A 21,447-nucleotide genomic window follows, 5' to 3' on the forward strand; every position below is an offset into this window, starting at 1 on the left:
CTTCTCATCTCACAGAGGGAGCTTTCCACCTTTAACTATTAAATGTGATTTTTGCTATAATTTTTTATCAGATTAAGGAATTTTCCTTTTCTTGCTGAAGAGTTGTTTTTATAATGAATGGTTGTTGAATTTTATTAAATACTTATTCTGCATCTACTGAGATGATTATGTTTTTTCTCCTTTCTCATGTAGTGAAATGTGAATGCATGTGTGTGCATACACACAGATGCACAGTTTTTATTTTTATTTATTTTTTAAGATTTTATTTATTTATTTGACTGAGAGAGAGTGCACACGAGTGGGGGAGTAGTAGGCAGAGGGAGAGGGAGAAGAGATTCCCTGCTGAGCAGAGAGCTCGATGTGGGACTTGATCCCAGGGACCTTGGGATCATGACCTGAGCTAAAGGCACTCAACCCACTGAGCCACCAGTTGCCTCCCATATACTGTTTTTATTTTTATTTTTTATTTTTATTTATTTATGATAGTCACAGAGAGAGAGAGAGAGAGAGAGAGAGAGAGAGGCAGAGACATAGGCAGAGGGAGAAGCAGGCTCCGTGCACCGGGAGCCCGACATGGGATTCGATCTCGGGTCTCCAGGATCGCGCCCTGGGCCAAAGGGAGGCGCCAAACCGCTGCGCCACCCAGGGATCCCCCATATACTGTTTTTAATGGTCAAACCTATTTTATATTTCAAGTAAAACCCAATGTGGGCATTGTGACTTATGCTTTTTATGCATTGCTAGGTTTGGGGTTTGCTTATGATTTTCTTAAATCTGTGTTCTTAATGAGAATGAACTATATGTATATGTTTTTCCTTGTACTTTTTTTTTATTGAGTTTTAATACCAAGGTAATGCTAGCATTAAAAAATGCACATTTGGGGAAGGTTTTCTATTTTTTTATTCTCTGGATTTCAGTAAGATTTGTAGAACTTTCTAGTTATTCATCAGGGTCTAGAGTTATTTCTGTGGAACAGCTCTTGATTATGATTTGTTTTTTTAAATGGTTGTGGAAATTTTCATGTTTTCGATGCCTTCGTGAGTTGGTTTTGGAGAGCTGTGTTTTTCTAGGAATTTGACTTATCTAATAAATTGAACAATTTAGTGACCAAACATTGTTTCAATTGCCCTCTCTTGTCAATGTGTGTAGAGCTTGCTCTCTTACTCTTGATAGTGATGATTTGAGCCTATTCTCACTGCCCACAGCAGTTTCTGACGATGAGTGTGACGTCGATGCAAGTGGCTGTTTGATGTCGCAGCAGGAAGTGCATCAGCGTTTTCAAGGTCTGCATAACTTTGTGAACCAGTCTTCCCCAACGTGACCAGGGTACAGTGTCACAAAATCACATGCAGGCCCACAAGCCCCCCTGAAAACACAAGGTGGAGCACCAGATTTTAATGTAACAGTATGAAAAGAGCCTTGAAATGGTTTCAGACTCTACGCTGCAAATAACCTTTGAGATCATACCACTTGTTGAGTTTTGGTGTAATATCAAAAAATACTGATGGTTATTTGAAGATTGTAGAGATGCAACTACATGTTTGTATGAGGATGGATTGTTTTCCCTTCATATACTGCAGTCAGGAGAGCATGTTGTTACAGACTGAGTACATAGCAAATAAGAGAATCCCGCCTATGCCCAGTCAGACATTGAAGTGATTTGCAAAAATAAGAAATCTTGGGATCCCTGGGTGGCGCAGCGGTTTGGTGCCTGCCTTTGGCCAGGGCGCGATCCTGGAGACCCAGGATCAAATCCCACGTCGGGCTCCCGGTGGATGGAGCCTGCTTCTCCCTCTGCCTATGTCTCTGCCTCTCTTTCTCTCTCTCTGTGTGACTATCATAAATAATAAATAAAAGAAAAAAAATTTATAAAAAAAAAAGAAATCTTGCTGCTCTTCTCAATAAAGTCTCTTTGTTGGGAAGATAGTGTTTTTTTTTTTAAATAAAAATATATTATTTATGTTAATATGTAATAGGTTTGTAATTATTAATTTTAAACAAATTAATAAAAGTGGAAAAAACCCCTCAGTTTTAACTAGCAACATGATACGCATTGGTAGTTTTAATTGGCAAAAACTCTTTGAGATCGTGTTTAATTTTTAGGAATATAAAGGGGTCCTAAGACCAAAAAGTTTGAGAATTGCTGGTTTATAGAAATGGAGATGATATTTATTTAGTGATCTTTCAGCTCTTTGAATGTAGGAGATGAGCTTTGGCTTCACAATTTGACAGTAGCATTTCCTGCCATCAAAGGAGACACCTTTCTGTGTTAATGTTCTTGCAATATAATGTTTTACACAAAGTGCTTGCTTTTGGGCATAACCATGCTCCTTGGCCTTGTGAATGCAGCACGGGAGCAATACTTTTGCAGTATTTTCTGTCTGCTGTCTAAACTGGGAAAGTATTGGGCCCTCTATGTGTGTGAAAGAGTTTGTCTGAGGGCAGTGGGCACAGGATAAGAATAAAAGCTTTAAAAATCAGCAGAGAACCAGCCATTACTGAAAATTGAACATTTTAATTAAAAATATCCATCACAGAGTGGCTCTTCTCTTCCTTTATTTCTCAAGTGTGGCAAATGTTAATAAGCAGTGGTTGCGCTTGCTGCCATGGTAAATTGCCAGTTGGTGAGTGGGATTTCTTCCCGTGAAGTGCTTATAGATAAAGCTCTGCAACATCTGTTCTTGTGACAACTGTCCCTTTTCAATGTTGGCTTAAAGTATATTTCAGAAGTTAGAGATGGCAGGTTATGAGAACGTTCAGGAAGAGCTCAGTAAACGCCTGCTGTGCTGGTTGGTGTATGTGCCTCAGAGTAAGGGAAAGAGAAAATTCATGCCACTAGTACATGAATTCCTTGTACACATTTTGTACACTTTGTTTTTCACCTAGATGAACTGATGAATCGATTGGCTAGTGATTTGGATATGAGAGGCTCCAGGTGTTGTACAGAAGCATGTAGTTCTCTACCTACATGTTCTATCTCTGAGACATTAACTTTTTCACCAAAATTATTGAAATTTTGGTGAAAAATTGTTGGAATAAGCAAAGGAGTTCAGCATCATAAGTCTTTGTTTTCCTATTTTTGTATATATATATATGTTTTAATGAAATAAGGTGGAAGTTGGCCTGGTCTTTCTGTCTTGGAAGTTATTATAGACTCAAAATCTCTCAGATTAGGGGAAGGATGCTAGAATTCTAAAAGTTTAAAAGACTTACTAAGTGGGCTGATTTGGGGTTTCAACTGCAGTGTAACAGTGGGATTCAGATGGATTTCCTGATTCTACAAAAAGAAATGAACCCTTCTACCAGCCCCCGACTTTTTCTTAAACATCTAGTTTTATGAGATTGGAAAAAAGGCAGAGAGCATAGCAAAGTGAAGCCTGGACCCCCACAGTAGCAGGCACACTTGTCTGCCAAGAGGACATGGGGTACAGTGGGCTGCTGTGGCAGGCAGCGACATACTGGCAGAGCTGTATGTGCGGCCCCTGTTGATCAGGTGTTTAGGTTTTGGTGTTTCCACCAGTATTACCACGCTGTACGGGTTTTTCTTGTAGAGGTTTTGGCCATCAACCAGCTTGCCCTCCTGGTAGGGATGCAGCATTTTGTGGAGATCTTGCTGGGAACTTTCCTAGAATATAACAAATCTTTGCTTATCTTCTGGGCTGATATAAGCTTAAGTCTTGATAACTTTTCTGGTTGTTATAGTTTTTGTTTTATTACCATTTAAAACTGAGGGCTGGCGGGACTAGTTGGAAAGCTCATGCTGTGTTGGGTGAGAAAGGCTTCATTAGCTTGGGTGTTTGCAATGAAGAGAAGTGTCTGGAAACCTGGTCTTCCAGACACAGTTTTATGGGGCAGCTACTTTGTTTACATTTTGTATCATAAATATTTACATTTCATTTTAAGGAAATCTGCTTATTCCTGACTTGTCCTCGTTTTCACATCTTTCTAGTTGGGATTGGAATTGATAGTAGAGGATCAACCTATCTGTATTTTGTAAATGTTAAAAATAAGAAGTAAAAAAGAGGTATGTTTATCTTTTTGGCTAATCTGTTACGAAGTTTTCTTCTTGAATTTCCCTTTTCCCTCTCTTCCCCTAATTCTTCAAAGGCTGGCAGGCACTGTTAGGCTCCAACTGTTTGATTTGCCTTAGCATCTGGGAGTCCTCTCATGGGCTGGCACATTTGTAGTCTTTGGGAGGAACCTCTGGTACCTTGGGTCTGTGGTGGGTTATGGGACCATATGTAGGGCTTCCTTCTCTGTGGTATAGGGGGCTTATATTTTGTTTAGCTTATTTCTTAGATTGTGTAACTTTCTTTTTTTTTTTAAATTTTATTTATTTGAGAGAGAAAGTGAGAGTGAGCACAAGTAGGAGGGAGGAGCAGGTTACCAGCTGAGCAGGGAGCCCAGTGTGGGGCTTAATCCTAGGGCCCTGGGATCATGACCTGAGCTGCAGGCAGACGCTTAACCAACTGAGCTGCCAAGGCACCCCAGATTGTGTTCATTTATCCTTGATGACAGTGTTGGTATTTAGGAGCTCCTGTCGAGAAAGCACTTTGTAGAAGAGCTTCGTGCAGTTTTGATTCTGGTGGTGCTGACACCTCCTTCTCCTGTATATTTTTTATTTTTTTAAAGAATTTATTTATTTATTCATGATAGAGAGAGAAGAAAGAGAGAGAGGCAGAGACACAGGCAGAGGGAGAAGCAGGCTCTCGATCCCGGGATTCCAGGATCACGCCCTGGGCCAAAGGCAGGCGCTGAACCGCTGAGCCACCCACGGATCCCCTCCTTCTCCTGTTTGTTTGTTTGTTTGTTTATTTATTTATTTATTTATATTTTTTTTAAATTTTTTTTAAATTTATTTATGATAGTCACAGAGAGAGAGAGAGAGAGGCACAGAGACATAGGCAGAGGGAGAAGCAGGCTCCATGCACCAGGAGCCTGATGTGGGATTCGATCCCGGGTCTCCAGGATCGCGCCCTGGGCCAAAGGCAGGCGCCAAACCGCTGCGCCACCCAGGGATCCCTCCTTCTCCTGTTTAAATGGACTCTTGCAGAGGCTGAATCTGAGTGCTGGGGTTCAGCACGGAGCTTGGCCATTGCATCCCAGGTTAATCGAGCATGTTCTCAAAGCACAGTGCAGCTTGCTCTTACAAGAGGACGAGGAGTCTGGTGTCTTAGCAGCTCTCGTTCTGGGCCCAGAGGCCTCAGCATCCCCAGCTCCTTTTGAGAGGCTCTCATGAGAGCAGTGAGAACAGCTCTGATTTCTGCCGTGTCCAACAGGCAGTTCACTCAGCAGATACCTATCGATTACTGTCTTTTGTTTCGTGCTATTTGGGTTGACATTGGAGGGGGTTTGAAAGAAGGCAAAAAAAAAAAAAAAAGAAAGAAGGCTAAAAGATAGTTTTGTGATCTTGGGACTGATGCAGTCACATCAGCAGAAACACACCAGGCTGTTTGGGACTGAGCCTTGGAGTCTGCAGCAGACACCAGGTCCAGGCACTGAGCAGTAGGAACAAAGCAGAAGGCTGGGTGATGTCGTGTGGGGGTGGCACTTGACTGGGGCCCTGGAGGCTAAGCCAAGGGGAAGGAATTCCATTTGCAGGGAGGATGTTGCCATGATTTCCAGAGGAGATAGGGCATGGCTTTTTCATGGGACCCTGGGAGCCCATGTGGCTGGGTGTGGGTGACATGGATGGTAGAGCAGGGCCAGCCTGCAGCTTCCCGGGGACCGGGTGGAGGAGATGGGGCCCTGTTGATAAAGGCTGTGGGGAGCAGTGGAAATTTTTGAGGAGGCAGAAGCTAGGTTTTCTAAAGATTGGTGTGAGTGGGGCATGGGGAGAGACATGGAGCCGGTAGGTACCGTCAGCCGGGTGACAGCAGGCATGGGGGAGGGCCCCTGAACACAGAGGATTAGCAGTGGGGATCCCTAAGAGCAGATTCAGGTAGGGAGGAGTTTAAGAGGAGAAATCGGAGCCTTTGACAGCTTAGTCCATAGCAGGGATGAGGTGAGGGGGAGGCCAAGGGAGTGACAGAAGAAAAAGAAATTCAGATTTCTGGATTGAACTTGGGGTATTTAGTATAGTTCTGTGGTCATTGTTTCTTACTGGGCACTGTAAAGGAATTTAAGAACTATAAGGCTGTTCAGTTTGTTGGATTAGAGAATCCTCAGTGACCTTTGTTTTTAAAAACTATCTGAGAGAGAGCAAGAGAGAGAGAGAGGAGAGAGATTGAGCAGAAGCAGCAGGAGGGGCAGAGGGAGGAGCAGACTCCTTGCTGAGCAGGGAGCCTGACACAGGGCTCCATCAGGACCGTGAGGCCATGGCCTGAGCCACAGGCAGACACTGAACCCACTGAGCCACCCAGGCGCCCCCTCACTAACCTTCTTAAATCAGGATGTCTCCGAGTGTTGAGTCAGTGGCTGCTTATCTTCTCAAAGGGTGGTTCTCTCATATTTCATTAGTCTCAATTTAAACTTGGAGCTCAGTGACCGTCCTGACAGAATGAGTGCTTCCTGCCTTGGGAGGGCGTGTGCCCCCGGCGTGGAGCAGAGAGTGGGGATCTGGAAGGGATGGGTTGAGGAAGCTGATGCTGCCAGAACAGAAATCCAGAAATCCAGAAGAGCTGTGCGTAGAGCGGTCTCTCCATTAAACATTAAACATTCAGAGGCTGGAAGAGGTCATCTTACTTACCGTCCTTACACTTGGTTTAGAAGCTGTTTCACGGAGTAATTCGTGGAAACCGGGATTGTGTGGTATGCAGACTTGCTTGGAATGAGCTCTGTTGCTACAAGGGCTGGACTTAGAGGTGGACAGAGACAACAGAAAGAGTCTGGACCCTGCTTCTGGTAGACTGTGTTGTCCCCACACAGTCAGTGACATGGACACTTTTGCCTCTTGAAGGTGGGGTCTCTGTTGCCTCCCCTTAAATCTGCCACTGTGACCAGGGGCCACAGGACCTCTGAGACCAGGTCCAATAAAGCTTTCCCTCAGGTCTGGGGATGCTTGTTTCTGGAGCAGCCGCCTCACTTCGAGGAAAGCCCGTGGAGGGTACGCAGCCCCCAGCGGATGCTCACCCCAGACCTGCGGAGTGGACATCGGCAGTCCCTGCAGGGCCCTTCCTCAGTGCTTGACGTGCGGTTCTGAGAGTAGTAACAGGGTTATTTTATACCACTTTGAAGGGGGGAGAGTAGTAACAGGGTTATTTTATACCACTTTGAAGGGGGGAGAGTAGTAACAGGGTTATTTTATACCACTTTGAAGGGGGGATTGTGGAACACGTTTGGGAAGTTGGAGCTGGTGTTGCCATATTAAAACCCTAAAGCCTGTGGTGTTGGCTCTGGGACCGTGTGGAGGGCAGAAGCTAGTATGGCTTGGGGGTAGTGCGTGGTGTCTTTCTCCTCCTCAGTCTTGGTGGGCAATGCGTGGTGGGGTCGGACTTGGCCACCCCTGGACGGAACAGAGGGAGCGTGTAATTGCAGACTGGATGGGGTCCCTGTTGTGGTGGTGGCGAGTCAGCTTCCTGTCACTGGGGCCAGCCAAGTGGGGAACACATGCTGTGCCCTCGGTGAACCTGCTGACCTAGGTCAGGGGGTTTCTGGGCAGAACATGCAAAGTGCCACCTGGCTGCTGCTTGGTGCCAGTGCCAGTTGGAGAGGAGGCTGGGGTGGGGCGGTGAGGAACACTCTTGAGCGTGAAGAGACGGGGCTTGCTGGGCTCACACATAAAGCCCCTCCTCATTCCCAGCGCCCTCCCCAGGAGAAGCGTCCTCAGATGAAAGGGGGCGGTGCTCACTGTTCCCGCAGCAGGGGACGCTCCCGCGGAGGCAGGTGCTTGTGTGCAAGAATGGGTTGTGAATGGGCGCTCCCGAAGCCCACAGAGCCTGTAAGGAAGTGATGTGTCTGCTTGGGCTGGAAGAAATGGCGGCAGCAGGGAATGAGAGGCCCGGACCCCCGCGCTTCCGAGGGGGCAAGCAGGCCGAGGAACGCGGCTGGCTGCGAGTGTGGGCTACTTTCTTTGGTTCAGGGAACCCCTGGGTGTGCCGGCCGCCTGCACCCCACCTCCTGCTACCTCCCGGCGGCCCTGGGGCTGTGGTCGGAGGGAACATGTGAGGGGCCTCCCAGGGCTCTGCATGTGATGTAGACCAGGAGGCCCAGGTTCAGGCCGACCTATAGTTCCGTGGGTCCTGGGGGGCCGGGGAGGTGTGGGTGCATTTTGCACTGGAAGCATGTGACGTGGGGCCAGAGGGTAGCCTGGTGGGTTGTATTTTCTAGGAGGACCTCACAGCGGCTCCCACCCCACATGCTGTCCCTGGACGGTCGCTGTGACCCTCCTGCCATTGAGGGGCCACGTCCCTTTCCCTTGCCTTGGGCCGGGGTCTGCTGTGACTGGGGTAGAAACAGTGCGCTATGTCTTGGGGGCTACAGACAGCACAGCTTCTGTCGAGTTCTCTCAGGGACACTTGTGCTTGGGCCCAACCCACCAGCCTTGAGGAAGCCCTGACCAGCCCACTGGATGTTCCTATTGATGTGTCAGAGAAGAAGCTTCCAGGTGGTTCCACAAGTCATCAGCAGTGTTTGTGTCTTGCCAGCTGAGGCCCCAGACGTTGGAGAGCAGAGACAGCTGCCCCTTTGGCCCTTCCTAGATTTCTGACCCTTAGAGTCCCCACCTGTGGGGCAGTGTGATGTTCAGCCAGGGGATGCCGAGCCCTCTGTCACCACCTGGTGGCAGGTACCTGTGTGTGATGCGGACATGGCTGCAGGGGGACCTGGCTGCAGGGGGCCGTGCGGAGTGAGGGGCACCTCCTCCTGTGTGCCGCGGTGTCTGTCTGCTTCCGAGGGGTGTCATTCCCTAGTTCTGCCACGGGTAGAGACCTCTGACCTTACCTGGGGTGTTCCACTTGTTCTACCTTGCACCGTGTGCTTTTCCTACTCAGGTGCTTGAGGATTCTTCCTGAACCACAGTGAGAAGTAGGGGCTTTACAGGGGTCGGATCTGCGGCCTGCCTCACCCATGAGGCCGTGTATTTTTGTTACGAGAAACATGTCTTCCAGCAACGCAATCTCACTTTTATCTAGGCAATCTGACCTGTGATGTTGTTGAGTAAATCTAGCTTACTCTGCTGTCACGCCAAGAGAAAAGTATCGAGAAACTGTGAGAGCAATGAAAGCGCAGGGTGAGGAGGATTTGGCACAGATGGTGGCTTTTTTTCAGAGCAGAAGATCTAATTGAAGGTCTGGTTTATAATGAGTACTAATATGCATTGCATTAAAATTAGGAGCCTGGGGGATAGGATACCTTCTGACCCATTCAGTGCTATTTGTAGGAAAGCTGGCAGTTGGGAGGGATTGGTGTATCCTTTGAAGGGTTGAGGGAATGATGAGGAGAAATGCTGACCAGTGTTTGGTTGTACAAGTAATAGGTTACATGTGGCCCGAAGGCCACCCCCTCTTCCTATGGTTCACTAGCAGGACTCCAGGAGTTAGTCGGGTATACTCATGGCCATGATAACCTTGGAGAGAGGAGGCAGCAAAACCACAAAGGGAAGAGAGGAGCGTAGAGTGGGGTCTGGGGGATACAGGGACAGGCTTCCAAGGGTCCTCTCCCTAGGCAGTATCTGGACATGCCTGCCTCTCCTGGGAATGAGTTAGGACAATGTGTGTGGGATGTTGCCAACCAGAGAAGCTCCTTAGGGGCTCAGCACCCAGCATCTTTATTGGGGCTGGTCATGTAGGCACCCTCTACTTGGCAGAAACAAAATATCCCAGAAACATGAAGCCAGTTCCAACTGACTACTGATATACAACTGTAGCCGCAAAAGGGAAGTAGTGGTATGTTGGGAGAAGAAAAAGACTTAGTTTTTTAGCATTTCATGTTAAGCCCTGGAAAGAAATGGAACTTAGCTGAACTTGTGTTCTATGCAAGCACTGAATGCTGGCAGAGTTGTTCTTGTGAGAATGGCATTGAGTTGTGGCTGAGTATTAATTACCTGTAAGACATAGTTGCATTACAGGCTGCCTGCAGTCCTGGAAGCATGGGGTGGACTGGCCCCATGAGTTCCGTGGAGCCTCTCCTGCCTTGCCCCAGTCCGGCTCCTCAGTCTGTTCTGAGATGGAGGTCAACTCTCGGTGTGGGGTCTAGAGAATCAGGACTTTGGTGGACTGACTTTCTTGTATTCAACTAGAATACAGCTAAGTAGGGGTTAGTATAATCCAGGTCTTGAGGTTGGTCCATAGTTTATGATGCTCTCAAGCGGCCCTGGAGCTGGAGGGTTAAGGGCAGGTGTTGCTGGACCCAAGGTTAAAGTTGTAGCCAAAGAGGAAGGAAAGACAGTAGTTGTATTGTAGTATTTCAGAGTCAAAATATGGACAGCTTGGGATTTGATCTTAGTCTTTGACAGAATAATAGTTTTGTGACAATAGCGATGGGACCGTGCTAGTCTCATGTTTTTGGAGGTGAAGGGAAAAAATGTGGGGAGATGGTAGATGACAGAGTAGATGCAATGTGAAACCCTTCCCAGCCTTTCAGAGGCCATGAAAATGCATCGGTTGGCACCTGAGATCCCTGGGCAGGGTCCTTGTGTAGCTGTGCCCTGGCAGCTAGAGTGGTATCCAGAGTGGAAGCGTGTCCTTGGATGGACTGCCTTACGTCTCTTGTCCAGTGACTGCTCCAGACACACAGGGTGTGCTGGCTGCAGAATGAACAGAGTGGGGGGTTAAGTCCTGGTTGGGATCACCTGGGCATTCCTCTTCCCCAGCTACAGTTCTGGAAATACACGATAGAGGCAGTATACCTGTGTTTGGAAATGAAAAGTTACGTAGAGAAAGGACCCAGCGCTCTCTCCATCTGTTCACAGTTCGTGGTGGGGGCTGTCCTGTCCAGGCCTGTGTCCCTAGGGGTGGACTAGCTCTAGAGCAGACCATAGCTGTAATTGGGAACTGCTCTGCCTCTGGGTCTTGCCATCCTATTATCCAAGTGTTTGAAATGTGAATCGTGAAGTTCAAGGTTTCAGTAGGTGGTAGGTATGTCGCACATGGGCCCTTCTTTTCTGTGGGTGTTTCTTATCAGTACATTTTTAAAGGAGGTGGTATCCTTACCTACTAAAAGTTTCTCATGTGGTCTTGAAATACGGGTGCAGTTATGAGCAGTCTTCTTCATGATTGACGGTTCAAGGACTTGATTAATTTGGACTTTGGGAATAGTTCTGTTGTCGCTTGTATTTGTATGATTTTGTTTTACAGGTGACACTGTGGGAAATTATTTGCCTAAGGCAAATTTCAGGCTTCTGCCTGTCTATCCTACCTACCCACCCATTTATTTATGCATTATCTATTTACCTATCAATGTGTCCACTCAAAATCAATCAATCCGTTCAACCACCCATCCATTTACTCATTATCTCTTTCTCTATGTACTAGTATATACCTATCCATTTATTCATTTATCTATTTATCTGTTTATTTTTATCTATTTATCTATCTACCTGTTTACCTACCCACATACCAACCTGCCCATTCATTCTTTCATTTAAAGGTCTGTGTGTGTGTGTGTGTGTGTGTATGTGTGTGTGTGTGGAGGAGGTTGTATCACATATCCACCTACAAATGATACCTCTTAGCAATCTGGAAAGCCATTCTCTGATTGAAACTCAATTCTAGATTTCTAGAGGGAATACTTAGATTAAAGATTTCTGATCTAACAAGGAAAAGACCCATTATAGAAGCAGCAAAGTAAGGATGGCTGTAGATTATGTATTAGCAGCTGAGTGTGATGTGCGTGCACAGTAAGATAGCATGCCTACAGTCCTGGGGCTTTCTTTGACTTTTTTTACTGATTGAAAGCTGTATGAAAATTTTATTACTCTCTGGCTATTGATGGTGTCATGTTTTAGTTAGAATTGAAGGCGATTTTGGATCCAAAACTATAGTGTTGATAAAAAATATTTAATGGTTCTAATCTCATTTATCAATAAAGTAGTTTTTAATTGCTATTTATTTTAGTTTACTAGTTGACTATTATTTTTGTAACCTTACCCACTTTCTAGTGTAGCCCTTTAGTGGTTGAATCAGGATTTAAACTCAGTGTGTCTGACTCCAAAACCAGTATTTTGCCCATCATTTCCCTAAAATTTCTAATGGAATATGTACATGTATATAAAATTAATTTGACTTTGTATCTCCCCCACCTCATTATTTAGGTACTGCTCATTTAGAGGATTTGACCCCTGGATGCCAGTCACTGGGGCCCTTGGAGACATGGTCCTGTCTGGGTGCCACACGTTTAAGTATTCTCTATCTTTGTCCCTTTTTAAGTTAAACCCTTGTTCACAATAAGAAAATACAATTTTCATTATAATGCTACTTAAATAGGTAAAACTTAAAAAGCCAGGTGAGAGAGTTTCTCTAGGGTGATTACCTAAAATGAATTGAGTTTGTAGGTGTGTGTATTCGTCTGGTCAATCATGTTGCCAGAACTCACCCAGAGAGCAAGCACATCGGTGCTCCCATGTCCCAGAGTGAGGGCTCCAGATTAACCACAGCCTTGCTAATTTTAGGTATTCTGGACTTAAAAGTGTTTTTTTTTTTTTTTTCCCCAAATACTACCATGGTGTGAAAATAGTATCTTGTCTGAATTTCCCTGAGAAATATTAGGTTGGGTGCATGTGGCCATCTTAAGGTTTTTATTTTGGAAATTGTAGTTTTTGCTCTTTTTTTGTATTGCATCTTATTTCTTAGTTTTTTTTCCCTTTTTAAAGAAAGATAGATTTATTTATTTATTTATTTATTTATTCATTCGTTCATTCATTCGTTCATTCATTCATTCATTCATTCATGAGAGAGACACACACACATAGAGGCAGAAATACAGGCAGAGGGAGAAGCAGGCCCCACGCAGGGAGCCTGACAGGGGACTCAATCCCGGGTCTCCAGGATTGCGCCCTGGGCCGAAAGGCAGCACTAAACTGCTGAGCCACCTGGGCTGCCCTTCTTCCCTTTTTTAACAGGAAAATTGCTAACACTTTGGTTGTATGTATTGGTAGGTGGACATTTCCCCTAGATCTGCATTCAGGGTGCATGTGTGTGTTTGTAAGTTCTGTGTGTCTGCACCAGCTTCATCATGTTTCCCACCTGTGCTGTGTGTGGCTGCAGACTCTTCTCACCCATTTGTACACCCACTCCCTGCCCAAGGGCCCTAAAGCTGTTTTGCACTTTGTTTTCTAAATGTTTTCAGGTTTGCTTTTCAGGTTTCGGTCTACAGCCTATCTGAAGTCTGCAGTAGAGATCTAGTTTTTTCTCCCACACGTAGGGTTAGCTATCAAAGCCTCTTTTTCCTCCTCGGTCTTCTGTTGCCACGTCTGTGATACGTGCCACTTTCTCACACACGTGTGGGTGCTTCTCGTCTTGGTAACTTTCTGAAACACCACAGGGCCTTGGAGTAGATGGTACGCAGGTGTGAAACCATCATTCATCACCGTCCTGGCAGCAGTGCTGCGGTCACCGTACCAAGTCACCCGGAGCGGCCTGCTCTGTGTGCAGAGTGGAGGCACGCCTGGCACCAGGCGTGGGAGCTCTCCTCTGCCGTGGAGCACGCGGCGGCCTGGCCAGTGATCCTCAGCCTTCTCCCTCCACGGCATGCTTGGCAACCGTGGTAGGCTCCCGCCAGCAACGGAGGCTCCTGTGCCGTGGGCTCGTGGGGTGTGCGCGGGCGGCGGCGTCCCTGGAGAGTGGTCTCGGGTGTCCTTTGTAGAGTCTCTGTCTTGGGCCGGGCCCGCGGTGCCCCTCAGGGAACCCAGCACGGGGCTCCCATGGCCTGCGAGGGCCTTGGGAGGAGAGACCAGAGGTGGGTCGCTCGGGCTGGGCAGAGGTTTTCAGGAGTTTGTGGAGCAAGTGGTGGAGCGAAGGATGTTCCAGGCGAAGAAAGGCTGGAGCACGCGAGGGCGTCAGCAGCCTTGGGGATTGTGAGCAGGGCCTGTGTACAGGTGCGCGGGTAGCCGGCACAGGAGGCAGAGCCACGTCTCGCAGGCTCAGGACCTCTGCCAGGGTGCCTCGGGGGGATGGCCCGGCTCGCCTGGACGGTCCGCTTAAGAGGCACAGACAGACGGAAGAGGCCAGGTAGGAGGGGAGCAGTTGAGAATGTGCTGCTGTGGTGAAGGACGCCGAGCAGAGGCCTGGACTATGGCAGTGAACCAGGGCGATGGAGAACGTGCAGAGTGGACGTCAGTTTGGTTGTCACACACCAGGATGTGGGATGAAGTCTCCAGGCTTTACAGCTGAGTGATTGGCAGTGCCTTTCAGTGACACAGGGGATGAGGCATGTGGGACAGATTTGGGATGGGTGAGAAGCAGGGGACGGTGACCGAAAGAGAAAAAGAGGGAGAGGGAGAGAGGAAGAGAGAGAGGCCAAGAGGGTAAACCACAGGAGAAAACTTCAAGGGGGGGGTGGTCTCTCCCTCCTCCTCATCCCCTCCTCCTCCTCCTCAGGCTCCCCCCATGTATCTGTTCAGTGTTACTACGTTCATTATACAGTCAGCTAAGCAAAATGTAAAACATTTCCTATTCTGGGTATGTGCAGCAAAAGCTCAATTATACAACATAATGATGATATAGACGGAAAACATTTCTGAATTTTGTTCATGTAACGTATAATGTTCCCATTGTTGTCAATTACGATTGCTCATTAAAGTGAGCAAGTGTTTTTGTTGTTGTTCATAAGAAGGGTTCAGTGGGCTTCATCTACTTGACTAGTAATTATAACCCGAGGAGCCTGTAATGCCGCCTGCCCTCAGGGTGGCGTGGTCAGATAACGGCGGGGTGGGATCTGATTCCTGGGTTTGCTGTGGAGGGGGCAGCCGGTGGTGGTCTCAGGGCTGCACTCCTGGGTGGTTCTTGTTGGTTAGTGGGAGGGGTGAGTGAGACGTGGGGTCACTGGGCCAGTGTCAGAAGCACCTAGAAGGAGCATCCTCTGTCCCTGATATAGAGGAGGCCAGAGGAAGTGTGGCCTATCCTGACATGTTAGAGTTCACCCCTGAAGGAAAACCCAGAAAGTTCTCCAGCACAGCCTTAGTTCTGGACTGAAGGTGCCATCTGCCTCATATCAGTTTAGCAAGAATGGCAGAAAGCATGCAACAGCACCCTTGCTCTTCTTCTAGAATTTTGGAGTGACACAGACATATGCACCGTGTGGGCCTTGTAATGGTTTCCAGAATTTATCCTTTCATGGAAACTGAAATAATTTACCTGGAAGCTAGTTTGAAGCAACAGAATTTTTTTTTTTTTTTTTTTTTTAAAACAGAATGTATTTTTGCTGGTGTTCTTGTTGGGATCAGTTTTGTTTTCTTAACGAGGTGGCCTCCATTCTGTTTGTAGAAGCCCTCATTCAGCTAGGACAGTCAGAAGTAGGGGGTGATGCACAACGTTGTATCTTCCACTTAGATCCAGGGTTGTTCACAGTTTGCCCTATTGGCTCTTTTCCTCCCCTTGTGTTTTTGAGTCATCTGAACTCAGAACACCTGTGGGCACATGCCCTCCTGCCTGACCCCGACCCTGAGGTCACTCCCTCGAGTCAGCTCTGCATCCTCATTGCCGTCTCATGCCTCATCTGTGCCCACATCTGCCCGGGTGTTTCACGACATCTCTCATAGCGGTTTTGAAAGCCAAGTTCTGTTATAGTGGTTTATGGTTCTTTCGTCTTTTCCAAATTGAGAACCTTTTTTTTTTTTTTTAAACAACGTTGACCTTTTTTTTAAATTTTATTTTTTAATTTTTATTTATTTATGATAGTCACAGAGAGAGAGAGAGAGAGAGAGAGAGAGGCAGAGACACAGGCAGAGGGAGAAGCAGGCTCCATGCAGAGCCTGATGTGGGATTCAATCCCGGGTCTCCAGGATCGCGCCCTGGGCCAAAGGCAGGCGCCAACCTGCCGCACCACCCAGGGATTCCCCACAATGTTGACTTTTTGAAGAAGGGATCCAACTGGTTGTACAGTTATGTTCAGGTTCAGGCTTTTGGGCTAGAATGCCAGTGTGTTGGTGATGGCTCCACATTGTGTTCGTGAATCTGCTTATAACTGAGTACACCATCCTCTTCTCTATCATTTAAAATTGGACGGGCTTTTTATAGGAGTCTTAATTTTACTCTCATCACATTTAATCGATTGTCTAGTTATGAAATTCTAGGTTGGAAATCTGCTTTGCTTTCTTTCCGTTTGAGATCTCTGAAGCCATTCTGATTCCTAATTTTCTCTTTGTGACTGATTTTTTTTTTCTTTGAAGCTTGTATCTTGTGATGATAGGAGTACTTTTCTTTGAACTTTTAATTTGATTTGAAAATCATTGTCAAAGATGTAAGGCCATAAAATTGTGGGTGGAAATTTTAAGGGCAAAATAATATATATTAGTGCATGAGTGTATTTATAAAAAGAACCAAAAGTACCTGAAATGTCATAGCTCAGAAGCGTCACAACAGCTTCCCAGAGCCAGGGATCCCCCGTGCAGCCCATTCCTGTAGGTGAAGCACACCCCCTCAGCATGGCAGGTGTACCCTCCCGGCCCCACTCCTCCTGGAGAGCCCAGCCATCCTCCACCTCTGCTGTTGTGACCTGTGCTGCCTGGCACTGCTTGCTGGCCTGCAAATTCTCTCTTCAGACCTAGGTTGAGTGTCACTCTTTTGCAAAGCTGTCTCCCTTCATGTCAGATAGGGTGAGTTCTAAGCCCTTCCTGTCACATCCTCTGAACCCATGACTACCTCCCATGCTGCAGGCATTTGAGGAAGACATTTGAAATGAATACTTAGACAGACCCCTACCTCTCATGCCTTCCTTTTTTTTTTTTTTTTTTTTATGCCTTCCTTTTTATGCTTACAGTTAACGTGCAATAGCATTTATGTATGGACACTTACAGGAAAAACACCTTGGATTTGGGAAATTCTCTCTGGTTTCAGTGGGAAGCGTTATTGAAGTGGCATTAAGATTTCAGCTGGGTCCTGCATTCTGTGTCGGTGCCTGTGCAGATGATGAGCTATCCATCCCCACGCTGTCTCCGTCCCCAGGGCTGGCTATAGCAGGTGGATTTCCTGTCTCAGGACTTGAGAAGAATATCGACTTTCTTCCTGGTATTTGTGGAGAGCCCCCAAAGATACCGCTGGAGTAGTGTGTGTGTGGGAGGGTCCTTGATGTCCTTGATTGTCATCTAGCTTCTGAAAAAGCAGACACTCTCTCTCTCCCCCACATTTAGTCAGGACCTTGCTCTGGTCGGCAAGGGCCCCAAGGCCTAGAGCTTCAAAGGTGACCAGGTGAGGTGGACTTGCCCACAGTCCAGAGCGGCCCCCCCCGCCCCATGAATAAATGCTCCCTGAGCTTGGTGCTGTGGTCTGAGAGGCCTGGTTGGTCGGTGGGGGGGGGGGGGGGGGCACAGCAAGGTGACAGTGAAGTGGCCTCCCTGGGGAAGGTTCAGAGGACTTGCTGTGATTCATGTTTGAAATGTTCCCTGAAAGGAGTGTCATTCACTTTTGAAATTGGTTTTGCTTTTTGTTTTTTTTAAAGGAAAAATAGTCAATCTAAGTGTTTTTGAGGTTCCACTTGGATTTTTCTTTAAAATTTTTAAGAGGAGAGTTTTTGCCATTAGCACTCACCTAGCTTGTTTTCTTTCCTTGTCTTTCAAATCATAAGTTTTGTTGGGATTGTCGGTGATTTTTATGGCTCCTTCTGGACTGATCCTTGAGCTTGGTTGGTAGCAGAAAACCCACCAAATTTGTAGACCTGGGTTTTTAGGTGAGGTTTGGCTTTGTCCATGCATGGTGCCATGGTGGCGAGATGTGGCCGTTCTGCATTTGGGTACGTTGTGTGTTTTTGCAGCGGCTTCTGAGAGCAGAGCAGATGGAGAAGTTGAAGACAAAACATTTTGGGCAGAGTTGCAAGCATGTCAAGCAGAAGTGTACGTAGTGAATGGCAGGCTGTAGGAGACACCTCACTGCTCAGATCCTAACTCCTGCTTTGAAGCAGCAGTGAAGATGTGGCCCTGCTCGCCCGTGATTTTGAATTCCGGGCCTGGCTATAGACCTGGGCTTGCTTTCAGCTGGCTTAGCAGCCAACAGCCCCGAGGAAGCTCGTGGTTTGTCACCTTCACCTGCGGGACTTTGAGAGAAGTTGAAATGTTGATATTTATTACTTCATGTTTATGATTCTTTACACCTGTGGCCCTATCCTGTGGTCATTTCTCACTTAGAATTCTTAGGAATAATTGGGTCATGGGGGGGCGTTCTGATGTTATTTTATGAAGGTGAGGCTTGCTAAGCCTTTGTCCCTTAGTCGGTGCCAGGGGGAGCCACTGGCCGCCTGCTGTAGGTGCCCTGCTGTGCAGCTTCTCCCTCCCCAGCACTGTCCTCCGTTCCTGCTCCAGTGCGCTGCAGGCTGGCTGTGGCTCTTGTTCCATCGTCCAGAAGTAAGGAGATGCCAGCACCAATTTTAGATCCAAAATACTGTGAGATCAAGGTGCCTCCTTGGGTAGCTTCAGACAGTGTCCAGGGTCTGGGAAGATTCTTGATGGTGGTAGTTCATTGATGGCTCACTTGTGACCTTTTGTTCCCTTCTTGTCTCCCTTAGAAGTGGTCAGCTAGTTTGCTTGAGGTCAAGGTCCCACTTGGGATAACGGCATCTTGGCAAATCTGGGTGTCCTCAGTTCCCACACATCCCAGGTATGATGACCCCCAAGCAGGTGATTATTACAAGATGCTTATTTCCTTAACTCCAGTGATGGTTCAGCTGCAGAGCCTCAGGGTTCTTAGTTACAGCCGTCAGAATCCATGCAAGGTGAAGCAGAAAAGGAATTTGTTGTTGGATCTCTAGGAGGACTCAGAGCCAGATCCTGAAGTTATGAAGACCCCAGAGGGGCTGAACAGCTGGGACGTTGGGAGGCACCTTCTACTGCCACCCTCAAGATGTGCCCCTGCCATGTGGCTCCCGGTGGAGGGGTAGGTTGGCATAGCTGGAGGAGTGTAAGCCACAAGCAAGCCCCTTCACTGCAAGAGTCCAACTCACATTTGCTTTATTTTCTCCCTTGGGAAGGTAACACCCATAGTGTAGGAAGTTGCCAAGATGTCTGCTGCATTCTTTCCCTGTGGGAGCATCTGGGTGTCAGTGTGCAGACCTCGATGGGCCTGTGCCTTTCGTTGCTCACAGCCTGTAGCTGCACATGCTATCAACTGTTCTCTCTGAGGTAGAAGTTTTTTTTTTCTTTTTGGTTCTTGTCCCTTTGCACACTTGCCACACTTTGTGCAGGCCTTCCTCTTTTACCACACCAGACCTCCCTTCCTTTCCATGGTCAGGAGGAGTTCCTGGGAGCCCCCTAAGCTGTGCTGTGCCTCACAGCTTTCATGGGGCTGTGACCCCCTGCAGGGCCCCATGGTCCACCATGCTCTCCACGTGGAGCTGCGGGACCTGTGAGAGCTGCTTCATCAGGTATGTCGGCCCAACAGGACGCGGGATGGGAGCAGAAGGAAATAGCCCCACTTCGCATGCTTGGATTTTGGCACTGTGAAATGCCTGTTATCAGGGTGTTCAGCCACCTCAGGTGTATGTCTTCAGCCAGCATGGGAGCTCTGTGTAGTTTTGTTTGCCTTGGGATTGTTTTTATGAAATGTGTGTCCCAGGTATCATACTGCTGGATAATGAAGAGTGGAAGAAAAGTTAGTCCTGAACGAATGACTTGCTCCCATGGTGATGATGCTGATTCTAATTTACATTAGGATTGGAAAAGCAATGACCCAGTGTCTTATCAAATAAAAGAACTCTCTAAATAGACTTGAAATCAATCCATTTATTGAAGGAAAATCTCATTCCCAAGAAAGAAATTTTAGCAGTGGGCTTTATCGTGTGCTCTAACCTGGGAAGGAGTAGAGGAAAGAGAGATGGGAGCCCTTTGCTGTACTTGCTTTGCCAGGAGCAGGTATTTCTGGATCACGAGGCCATATTCGGTGTGGTTGGAATGCTTGGGACTGAGAACGGGGCTCTCTTTGTGAGCATGCTCACTGTGGCCTACATTACATTTCCTCTCACAATCCCAGAGCGCTCGTTGCCTTGGATACTAGTCTAAGCTTCAGCTAGCCCAACAAGCTGTTTTCTCTTTCTTCAGAATGTAATAAAAATTACACACACACACACACACACACACGCATGCACACGTGCACACACACAAGAAATCCTTGGCTATTGTAATAATAGCTGACTTTCCCCTTTGCTTCTAGAAATAACTTGTTTATGGTGGAGAATTTGGAAATACACAGAAGGGCCAGATACAAAGAAGAGAGGAATCGTCCACACTTTCCACTCCTCAGAGATGGAAACCACTTGTGACAACTTGTTTTTTATTCTGCGTCCTCTGCATGTATGTGTTTACACACTTGGAATAATAATTACGTGGATGTGGTTTTGCACCTTCCTCTTTTCACTCATGTTATGTTTGGGTGCCTCCCCTGCCACTTACCAGTCCTTGAAAATACATCCTTTTTAAATAGCTTTGTTGAGATATAATTCACACACTACAGAGTTTACCCATTTACCAGTGGAGCCCACCAACAGACTTGTGAAACCTGAAAATATGTTTGTTTTTTTAAAGATTTATTTATTTTTAAAGAGGGGGAGGGTCTAGGGAGAGAAAAATCTTAAGCCGGCTCCCTGCTGAGCTTGGAGCCCGATGTGGGACTCCATCTCAGAACCCTGAGATCATGATCTGAGCCAAAACCAAGAGTTGGAAGCTTAACTGAGCCAGCCAGGCACCCCTGAAAATATGTTTTTAAAGGCACTATAATGTTCCATCATGTAACAGATGGCATCATTTAATATATGCCATTTAATTATGCCCTTTGAGCCTGACCCGTAGGCTTCCATAGTATTTGAGTTTAGCATATTTAGAGTTTATATTGTTGAACTATTTAGAATTAATTTGTGAGCATATATATTTTCACATTATCCCTCTGTGACAAGGTATTTTTATTTTCAGTTGTTAGATAAGGATACTGGTAATTAAATTTCTTTTTTTAAACTTTCACCCAATACGGTATTAGAAGAAAAGGCAAAAAAGTCATTCTTGCCCCTCTCTCAGCTCTCTAGTGTGAGAAGGTGGCTTCTCAGAGGTGGGGGGGGGGGGGGCGTGTCGCTGACAGACACCCCTGCCCCCATGCTCAGGTTGGTGGAGGTGGCACCAACAAGACGACTTGTTTCACGAAGGGATCATAAAGAGATTCAGTATAGAGCTCTTTCAGGAAGGGATTTCTTTAGTTTGTCTAAGGCAGTTGTGATCTCTATAATAAACCTATTTTGTGTGCAGCTCTTTAATTTGATTTTCCGAGACCTGAATTTCTCAAGGGCCTGTGATGTGGGAAGTGAGCGTGCCGGGCAGTCAGGAGGGGGTCGGAGAGGTGGGAAGGAGCGCTCTGGCACACACGGTCCAGAACGAGACTT

General features: G+C 46.9%; 1 protein-coding gene across 4 annotated transcripts in view; it reads left to right on the forward strand.

Moving 5' to 3' along the window:
- Positions 1–21,447, forward strand: part of RPTOR (regulatory associated protein of MTOR complex 1) — a 333,774-nt gene that overhangs the window by 42,834 nt on the left and 269,493 nt on the right. The window lies entirely within an intron of this gene.

The sequence above is a fragment of the Canis aureus genome, chromosome 16, assembly GCF_053574225.1.
Source record: "Canis aureus isolate CA01 chromosome 16, VMU_Caureus_v.1.0, whole genome shotgun sequence".
Lineage (NCBI taxonomy): Eukaryota > Metazoa > Chordata > Mammalia > Carnivora > Canidae > Canis > Canis aureus.